The sequence below is a fragment of the Prosopis cineraria genome, unplaced genomic scaffold, assembly GCF_029017545.1.
Source record: "Prosopis cineraria cultivar Desert tree isolate PC_DT_omini unplaced genomic scaffold, ASM2901754v1 PC215, whole genome shotgun sequence".
Lineage (NCBI taxonomy): Eukaryota > Viridiplantae > Streptophyta > Magnoliopsida > Fabales > Fabaceae > Prosopis > Prosopis cineraria.
In genome coordinates this window covers 1-9950 of record NW_026555542.1, presented here as the reverse complement: position 1 = coordinate 9950, position 9950 = coordinate 1, and the positions used below count along the sequence as shown (strand labels likewise).

The window sequence follows — 9950 nt, the reverse complement described above, 5'->3', positions numbered from 1 at the left end:
CACATTCATCAGCTATCATTCGCATGCAATTGGAGCTGTGTAATATGGAAAGTTTATAATTTAAAAGGTTCAACAAAAAGTTGAAACTCAAAATTGTTTGAAATATTAATGTAATGCTAAATTTTGGAGGCGAAGAATTTTGTAAAAAGTGGAAAATAAGAATTGGAGTATATATTCAGCATACCTGTTGAACAGTAAATTGGATGGTGTTGTTTAGATCACACATCCAAATTTTTTTTATTTGGATTGTATGTCACTTTAATGCTTTTAAGGCACAAAAAATGTATGGCACCTGCACAGAACATTGTGAGGTGAGGACATTCTCTTATGGTGACATCTTCCAATAATGGAAACCTGAAGGTATTAAGTTGCAAATACTGTGATTTGCTAAAAATGACATCCATGTCCTCATCATCCTCTCCCTCTTGCTTTGTTATTATTTCCTCTATCTCATCACAGAAATGAATTGTGAAGCATGTGAGATGGACCAAGCTTCGAACTACTAATGATGTTAGCAAAGTGGTTAATAGAGTACACAATTCCATGCAGAGAAGTGTGAGATTTGATGGAGAAATGAAGGATGGTTCCATGCTTATCATATTGGAAATATCTTGGAGAGTTAATTTTAGAAAGGGAACAACAAGTGTAGCAACATGGTCCCCTCCAAAAGGATCCTTACTTGACAATATCCCCTTAAACTCACTGCCTATTGTGAGATGCTCTTAATTTGGGAAGCTGGACAATAATGATTTGTACAACAAAGTTGTTGCTTTTTTAGCATATAGACCGAGCCCTTTTACTTTTGGAAAGCGGTGCATTGCAAACTGCCCACTCCTGATCTTGTCCACTTCTTTTCCGTCCAATCGCAACTCTTCCAGATTGGGAATAATTAACCTACACAATACATCATATAATAGCACATGATCCTTTTAATTAGCTTGAAATTGTAATCATGAAAAATAAAAGTCAATACGAATTTATAGATTTTCAATCTTCTGTTGTGCCATTCCAATGTTATTACTCCGTTCTATTCCAAAACAAAATATAAAACTAAAGCTTATAAGGTCTTCAAAAAATTCTATTCCCTCCTAAATCATCACGCGTTGCTTATTTGGAATGAAGACTCAAAAGTGAGGATTGGTGCCCCTCTTTTTAGAAGAAAGAATACAACAACAATAACAACAACAACAACAAGCCTTTATCCCACTAAGTGGGATCGGCTACATGGATTGCAAGACACCATTGTGTTCTATCATTTATCAAGTTTTTAAGAATATTATTAATTAACAGATCGCGTTCAATAACTTTCAAAAGTGTTCTCTTAGGCTTTCCTCTACCTCTCTTAATCGGACTCAAAGTTATATGTTTCACTCTTCTCATCGGTACCTCCCTTGGTCTTCTTTGTACATGCCCAAACCATCTCAACTGATTTTCTACCATTTTTTCCTCAATAGGTGCCACCCTTACTTTTTCGCGTACGTGCTCATTTCGAATTTTATCTTTACGTGTATGTCCGCACATCCGTCGTAACATTCTCATCTCTGCTACTCCAACTTTATGCTCTTACTGTCCCGTTAGAACCCAGCATTCACTACTATATAACATTGTCAGTCTGATAGCAGTGCGATAAAACTTTCCTTTAAGTTTATTAGGCACCTTACGGTCACAAATAACTCCTTTAGCTTTTCTCCAATTAAACCACCCAGCTTGAATTCTATGTGAAATATCTTCACTGATTTCGCCATCATTTTGAATAATGGCTCCCAAATATCTAAACTTTTCCACTTGAGGTATAATTTGATCTCCCAATTTCATTTTCAAATTATTGTCGAATAGTGCTTTACCAAATTTACAATATAAATATTCCATCTTACTTCTACTCAGACGAAAACCTTTCGACTCCAATGTCCTCCTCCATAACTCAAGTTTGCAATTAACCTCTTCTCTTGTATCTGCTATAAGAACTATATCATCTGCGAAGAGCATACATTTCAGAATTTCCCCTTGAATATGTTCCGTCAAAACATTTAAAATCAAGTTGAATAAATAAGGACTCAGAGATGATCCCTGATGTAGTCCAATCTTTATAGGAAAATTCTTTGTTTGACCACTAGGCGTTCTTATACTAGTTTTTACCCCCTCATATATATCTTGTATGGCTTTAATATAAGCAATCCATACTTCCTTTTTTTCTAACGCTTTCCAAAGCACTTCTCTTGGTATACGGTCATAAGCTTTTTCCAAATCAATAAAAACCATGTGAAAATCTTTATCTTTACAACGATACTTTTCCATTAATCCCCTTAGTAGATAAATCGCCTCTGTAGTTGATCTACCTGGCATAAAACCAAACTGATTCTCAAAAATACTTGTCTCCAATCTCAACCTGTGCTTAATTACTTTCTCCCACAATTTCATTGTGTGGCTCATGAGCTTAATCCCTCTATAGTTAGTACAATTCTGAATATCTCCTTTATTTTTATAAATAGGAATTAATGTACTTCTCCTCCATTCATCAAGCATTTTCTTGGACCGTAAAATCACATTAAATAACTTAGTTAACCATCTCACCCCTTCTTCACCTAAACATTTCCACGCTTCGATAGATATACAATCAGGTCCATTGGCTCTACCATTTGCCATTTTCTTAAGAGCTTCCTTTACCTCCTTATCACGTATTATTCAATAGAATGACAAATTTTATTCTCCTTCACCAGTTACTAAATCCTCCAAGTTACTAGATGAACCCTTTCCATCATTGAAAAGTTTAGAAAAGTAAGTCTCCCATCTATTTTTAATTTCATCATCTGTAACTAAAGTTCTTCCCTCTTCATCCTTAATACACCTTACTTGTTCTAGATCTCTTAATTTTCTTTCCCTACTCTTGGCAATCTTATAAATATTTTGCTCTCCTTCCTTCGTCTCAAGGCTCTTATAAAATTCTTCAAAAGTTTTAGAACGAGCTTCACCCACAGCTCTCTTAGTTTCCTTCTTAGCCATACGGTACCTCTCTCAATTTTCCTCATTGTTACACAAATGTATGGCTTTAAAACAGTTCTTCTTATACTTGATTTTGTCCTGTACACTATTATTCCACCACCAAGACTCCTTATCTTTTGGACCAGAACCTTTTGATTCTCCCAAAACTACTTTTGCAACCTCCCGTATCTTTTTAGACATATCCTCCCACATGATGTTAGCACTTCCCTAAGATTCCCAAATTCCTTTATCCAAAAGATTTCGCTTGAAAATATCTTGCTTCTCACCTTTTAATTGCCACCACCTAATCCTTGGTGCTACTACTTGTCGACGTTTTTGAATTTTACTCATAATACACACATCAAGGACTAGGACCCTATGTTGTGTCGTTACAACATCTCCGGGGATCACCTTGTAATTTTTACAAAGTCTTCTATCTGTGTTTCTAACCGAAAGAAAATCAATCTGTGACCTTGAGGCTCCACTTTTGTAAGTGATGAGATGCTCATCTCTCTTCTTGAAACAAGTATTGGCAATCTTAAAATCATATGCCAATGAGAAATCAAGAAGAGTTTGTCCTTCATTGTTTAGCTCTCCAAAAGCAAAACCACCATACACCCTCACATACTGACCAGCTTCCCTCCCGACATGCCCATTAAAGTCTCCTCCAATAAAAATCTTTTCACTCTATAGTATGTGTCGAATCAACCCCTCCAGATCCTCCCAAAATAATTCCTTAAGACTGGCTTCTGTCCCGACTTGCGGCACATAAGCGCTAACAATATTAACAATCTCACGTCCAATTATCATTTTTAAGGAAATAATTCTATCTCCAATTCTGCTAACTTCTACAACATTCTTCTTCCACTCCTTATCTATAATGATGCCTACTCCATTGCGTGCACTTACTTTTCCTGTATACCAAAGTTTGAAACCTTGAATATCCTTAGCTTCTTCTTCACGCCATTTTGTTTCTTGCAGGCAAAGGATATTGATTTTCTTTTGAATCATAAACCCGACAACCTCTACAGATTTACAATTCAATGTCCCAACATTCCAAGTACCAAATCTAATTTTGCTCTCATGGACTAACTTCTTTAGCTGCATGCGTCCAAATGACGCGGTAGCCCTTGCTCATTTAACACTACATCCGGGCGCCGAGGCAGCGGCTCTAACTCACTTATCACTGTACTCGAGCCATGCAGCACGTTACTTACGGGCAACGACCTAGCATTAACATTATAACGTCTATTGTCCCAATATGCCAATCATAGGAACCAATCATATGGTTAAATACTAAAAAACATATCAATCTCAAGAGTTTTTTTTAGGTTGTCAAATAAAATAATTTGGTGTTTCATTATTTCTTTTAACACTAAGTGCTCATTAGAAAGGTACCTTGTCGCAAGAGTGTAGAGGATATTTTGAGTCTAGTGTGCTCCCTTCTCCATGTATTTTTGATGAACTTGAGATTTTTTTAAAAAAATATCTCTAATTCATCACAATTTCTAACATGTAACTATTGAAGGTGGGGCCCTTCTAATTTGTGTCTCCATGGATAGAAGTTGCTCAAATTTGGAAGGAAACAAAGGGCAAGAGAAGTCAGCCTAGGAAACACAAATGAAGCATCAACAGACTTTGAAACTTGATCCTTTGCAACAATTACTTGTACACCACATTTCAATATGTCAAGCTACTCAAGATGATGAAGCATGCCTTTAGCAATAGATGCAGGAAACATACTTGTGAAGCTTTCACAAAAATAAACTTGTATCTGCCTTAGACTTTAGAAGGAGACATTTCCTTGGTGGTGATGCTCCACACATTCTTCAATTTTGGCAAGTATCGTAGCTTTAACTTTTCAATGGCACAACTATCGATGATGCCTGTCTCTCTTTACAATCATTCAAAGCTTCTAAACCAAACACCATCTCTAACTCCTTACAATCTCTCACTTTTAGTTCTTCTTGATTGTGTAAGCATTTTAGAACTTGGAAGGGCATTAATTTCACAAAGCCACACACGACCAGTTCTTTCAAGTTACTAAGTGAGCTGTCTAGAAGCCAATCATCCCATATAAATGAAATCAAATTGTTTAAATTTGACAATTCTAATAGCTCCAATAGTGGAAATAACACCAATTCAAAGAAGATATGATTAAAAGAAAATCACTTTTGATCTATAGGCTTATTTTTCATGAAATTGTTAAAAGTTCAAATTTAAATATAGAACCAATAAATTAATGATAAAATTGTAGGATAAAAAATGTCTTCAAAAGAAAAAATTGAACAATTGACTTATACATTTTTAATTAAGTTTTCATTTTAATTCACTTATACTAATCAATTGCATTCAACAGCATCTCTATAAGATAAAATAATCATCTTGTCACACCCCAAAATATGAGAGTGACTGTCACAGAATATGCATCTAAATACACATCCCTTAAGCCTAATTTAAGAAATGTTTCATTTTAAAAATACTTCTCATTTAAATAAAACCTTAATATTTTTGTCAAAATTTTGATAGAATCTCCCTTGAGAATAGGATTTCCCTAAAATTTTATAATACAATTTTTTAAAGAAATATTGTAACATCTAGGAGCTTAGCTCCTTCCAACTAATAAATAGAATATTTACAAATAAAGACTCTCAATATAGCCTATGTAGAGCACTTGTAACATTATTTATAAAAGTACAATATATAGATTAAAATTTTACATAAAAAAAATAGAGATTAACCAAAATGGCATCACAACTTCAATCCTGTAGCAAAATGCCTTGAATGATCTGACAGAGGTACAAGATATATGAGACCAAAAATATTTTTCAGTAAATAACGTTCTAACCATAATGTTTTGCAAATTCAAAATGAATAAACTATAACATATGCATAACTTAAAGAGAAAACAGTTTAATGTAAACAAATTTATAAACTCAGAATACAAGTTTTATATGATTTCAATATCAAGAAACTTTAAATCTATAACAATAAAGTAGCTTTAATATTTGATACTGACAAGTCAAAATAATTAAATAAATACATAAATAAAAATAATACAATTTTCTAATTAAAAAACATTAGTGTAAAATTATCAATCAATTAATTAAAAATTCATACTTTTGGGAATTTATCAGAACAATTCACAAACGTGGGCACACAATCCACGAAGGTAAATAACCAAACACGACTTATGTCACCAAAACAAATGTGGACACACAGTTTACAAGGGTAAGTAATTAAACTATCACACCCTAAAAATTAGATGTGACCGGCACAGGATATATGCACAAACATACATCCTTTAAGCCTTTAGCAAGAAAATTCTAATTTAACATCTTAATTTATTTGAAATAGGGTTGGAAATCATAGTAACATTTTTTCCATGCAAACAAAAGATACTAAACTCGATGCAGGGATTTTCATAGAACTTCCTTTGTAAATAAGATAGCTCGATCTCTACAATAACTATTTTCAAATAAATTAATAATACAAAACTTTATTTCTCGACAACAGGCAATCTATATAAATTTCCAAACCATAAGTACATCTATAGTTAATGTGGAGCACCTAAATTATTGTCTCAACATAAAACACATAATTGAAAATATACATCAAAAGAAAAGACATTCTTAAATAAATATTCACCTAATACAGTAGCAAGCCTTCCAATGATCGGCAGGAGGTTCATCGTCAACTAATGAATCTGAGACCAAAAATAATTTTTTTCAGTGAATAGTATCCCCAATAAATAAATTTTAAAGAAAGATAAATAAATAAATAGATTCAAGAATGATGTAGAATAATTGAAATGAGAATAATTCTATACAAAAAAACTTGCTTTTGAAATCATAATCATAATCATAAAGATAAGAGTAAACTAAAATTATGTGATCTTAATTATACTTAAGAAAATAATCAATTATACATAAATAGAAGTGGTACACTTATTAATTAAAACCATTGAGATTTCAAGTTCACAAGTTGATTAAAAATTTAGAATTTTAAGAACTTAATAGAATAGGTAAACAAACGTGGAAACATAGTCCATGAGGTTAAATAACCAAACGCGGCTTATACCACGAAAACAGACGTAGACACATAGTCCACAACGGTAAGTAACTAACACAGCCGAAGCCACGAAACAAACGTGGACACACAGTCCATGAGGGTAATGCTGACCAAACGCGGTTTAAAGAAACAAACATGAGTACGATGCTCACGAATAACCATCCTTCCGTTTCACGTGCGTTGGCCATCACACGGGGCTAGCACCTCCTATAAACACCCTGCTAGCTAGGTGTACCATGGCGCGCCAAGGGTTATAGGACTCCCGTTAGCAACCAGTGTTCTATATAAAGTCCTCTAAAAATCACTTTTCAAACATGCGAGAAGAATCATTTTTGAAATATAATTTGCATTCTCAATACTAAACTCGCATGAATCATTTCAAATCTTAAAGCTTGCCAGAAGAAATATTTTATAGCTAATGTACAAGCTTGTATTAGTTGAGTAACTAAGAATTTTCAGAGTAAAATAAACAAAGATGCCTTCATCAATCTTGAAAAATATATTTCGTAAAGAAAATACATGCATATACCATAATTTAATTAACTTTCATCATCATTCTATAATTTCCAGAACCAAAATGATTTAACTAACAAAGTGCATGATAATCATCGTAGTTGTTAAAATGATTTATTTGAAAATGCAAAATATTTCAAAAACAGACTAATTTTATTAAAAAATAATGGGGTGCTATTCACTTACCCGTAGAGTCCCTAAATGCAAATTCACTCTTTAAAGTCAAGTCCTCTTTCTTCTAACACCCTATTCAACATAAAAGATAATTCAATGATCCTTACTCAAGTTTAATAAGATCTTTACAATATCAACAACACCATGATCACTTAAGTTTTTGACTAAATATAATTTACGCCTCAATTCCTCCAACCTCTACTATACTCACTATATAATCCCTCTATTTAACACTTTGTTTCTATTCAACCCTTCTCTCTCTCTCTCTCTCTCTCTCTCTCTCTCTCTCTCTCACAACCAACCTTGTATAAATTTACATCATCCTTAATCTCACAAAAATTTCAATGTTTTTGGCACCCATCTTATCAAGCACTTTAGGTGCATCTCAAAATCAAGTGTCAAAACAATATTCAACAGATATTCCAAAGATCAATACATAAATAAGAATTTGTGGTTGAATTATTAATGAAAATATTCTCTTCAAAATATCTATTCCTCATCCCAACTTCTCCTCAAGCATTTATCAACCATCTCATATGCATCTAAATTCAAACAAATACTAAGCCTCTTCTTCCTTAATGTCCTTTCCCAAAATTTCTCAATTTCAATATTTAGATTAACCAATTTTCCAAAATTTCATCCTTTTAACTAAATTTAAAAATAAACTGAAATAAAATTCAAATCCACACTGCACCTATCTCTAAAAATCTAAAAGTTCTAACTTGCCTAAACCCTTTGTCAATGTTCGAACATCCAGCAGCAAAGCAAGTAGAAAACCACAATCTCTGAAATTTAAACACACTAACAGGACCAACAAAGAGAAGGGAGTTCGAATTCCTCACCTTCAATCAGTAGCAGAAAAAGCAAGGAGAGAAAAGGATTGCACAATATTGAACAGGGGGGAGGGGATTCAGACATAGCTGCAATGAGGAAGGCAAATGAGAGGCTGACGGTAACATATAACAGCAGCACCACAAGCTTCTCCAACGACCAGCTCCTCACACAACCTCCGACACATACACCGACAGGGGACGTCGAACAGGGACATGAAGGATGATTACTGAAATCCTAAACAGTTATACTCCAAAGAAGCAGACAAGAAAGAACGGCGACGAATGGATTTCTTACCACCCTCGCCGGCGACGCTTATGATAGAAGAAGTAGGTGGAGGAAGACCAAAGTTCTCTCATTTTCTCGGTGGTTTCTGGAGCCCTCTGTAAAACAGAGGTGCAGAAGAAGGAAGAAGGAAGGAAGAAGGTCGCACAAACACCTCGCAATGGCGGACGGGACTCTGATGATCCAGTGCCGACGACGCGGTGAGGCAGAGGAAGGAGAAGACAAGAACGAAGCTTCTGGTCTCAGAATTCTCTCTCTCTCTCTCTCTCTCCCCGATGCTTCCGCGAACGCTGACGGGGAAGGGAATAAAATATCTTATGCAGCCAGGGACATAATGGTAATTTTATAAAGATTGAAAAAAAAATATCCCACCCCCCCATAAGGAGGATTCGAACTTGAAACCTCTAGTTAAATATCAAGATTACTTGGCACTGAACCATCAATTTACCATAATAAATTACCTCCAATATATATATAAAGAATATATTTATTATATCTTATCATCACTTTTCAATTAATTAATTTATATTTATTATTATTGTTATTATTATTTTTTTATTAGGTTATGACATAAACATAAACATGAGCTACGAAACAAACATGAACACACAGTTCATGAGAGTAATACTAACCAAACACGGCTTGAAGCCACCAAAACAAACCATGAGAAAGAGACCCATGAATAGAGCTCACAAAATTCAATTAACTAGTCATTAACCATTGCGTGCCAAGGGTTAATAGTATTTTGTATGAAATCTCCTCCAAATTCATCTTCAAACATGCGAGAAAGTCATCACTATTAAATACAGTTTTCGCAAAATCAAATTTGCATAATAAAGAATTTTGAACAATAAAAAATTGCCATAATAAAATTTCATAACTAATGTCCACGCTTGCATTTATAAATAAAACCAATATTACCAAAGCTAATAAAATAATTTTATCAATCTTAAAAAGTATCAAAAAATACATACACGTTATAATTCAAACATCCTTTAACATCTCTTTACAATTTTTCAAGATAAAAAATAATTTTATTAACAAAGTATGAAATACATAATATAATTAATATTAAATGATCCATGAAAAAAAATATT

At 33.6% G+C, this 9950-nt stretch overlaps 1 long non-coding RNA gene across 1 annotated transcript; it reads right to left on the bottom strand.

Annotated features, from left to right (window-relative positions):
* Positions 1-262: 262 nt before the first annotated feature.
* Positions 263-9005, bottom strand: LOC129295911 (uncharacterized). Its single transcript, XR_008589658.1, has 3 exons — positions 8866-9005; positions 6628-6685; positions 263-894 (listed from the first exon to the last, which is right to left on the bottom strand). It is a non-coding gene; the product is annotated as an uncharacterized LOC129295911 (long non-coding RNA).
* Between the last annotated feature and the right edge of the window lie 945 nt (positions 9006-9950).